Below are 1,113 nucleotides of genomic sequence, written 5' to 3'. Positions count from 1 at the left end.
AGGGTCAATGATTCCTGTCGGACGGAGATGTGCAAGAGGCAGTTACGGACGTATTCACAAATCAGCACACAGTGTTTCACTAAACGGCTATCTTCAACCTGGTGCGTCATTGGGATGATTGCCTCGATGCTCATGGCGATTTTACCTGATTGGCATACTGATTCAGGGCTGAACAGCTTTCTAAATGAAACTTTTTGGTCTTGGCTTGTTGTTGTCTTCAGTCCTGAGACTGGTTTGATGCAGCTCTCCATGCTACTCTATCCTGTGCAAGCTTCTTCATCTCCCAGTACTTACTGCAACCTACATCCTTCTGAATTTGCTTAGTGTATTCATCTCTTGGTCTCCCTCTACAATTTTTACCCTCCACTCTGCCCTCCAATGCTAAATTTGTGATCCCTTGATGCCTCAGAACATGTCCTACCAACCGGTCCCTTCTTCTTGTCAAGTTGTGCCACAAACTCCTCTTCTCCCCAATTTTATTCAATACCTCCTCCTTAGTTATGTGATCTACCCATCTAATCTTCAGCATTCTTCTGTAGCACCACACTTCGAAAGCTTCTATTCTCTTCTTGTCTAAAATATTTATCGTCCATGTTTCACTTCCATACATACACTCCATATAAATACTTTCAGAAACGACTTCCTGACACTTAAATCTATTCGACCATCATCAGTTATTTTCCTCCCCAAGTAGCAAAACTCCTTTACTACTTTAAGTCTCTAATTTCCTAATCTAATTCCCTCAGCATCACCGGACTTAATTCGACTACATTCCATTATCCTCGTTTTGCTTTTGTTGATGTTCATCCTATATCCTCCTTTCAAGACACTGTCCATTCCGTTCAACTGCTCTTCCAAGTCGTTTGCTGTCTCTGAGAGAATTACAATGTCATCGGCGAACCTCAAAGTTTTTATTTCTTCTCCATGGATTTTAATACCTACTCCAAACTTTTCTTTTGTTTCCTTTACTGCTTGCTCAATATACAGATTGAATAACGTATGGGAGAGGCTACAACCCTGTCTCACTCCCTTCCCAACCACTGCTTCCCTTTCATGCCCCTCGACTCTTATAACTGCCATCTGGTTTCTGTACAAATTGTAAATAGCCTTTCG

Source organism: Schistocerca nitens, chromosome 9 (genome assembly GCF_023898315.1).
Source record: "Schistocerca nitens isolate TAMUIC-IGC-003100 chromosome 9, iqSchNite1.1, whole genome shotgun sequence".
Classification (NCBI taxonomy): Eukaryota; Metazoa; Arthropoda; class Insecta; order Orthoptera; family Acrididae; genus Schistocerca; species Schistocerca nitens.
This window is presented reverse-complemented; position numbering follows the sequence as displayed.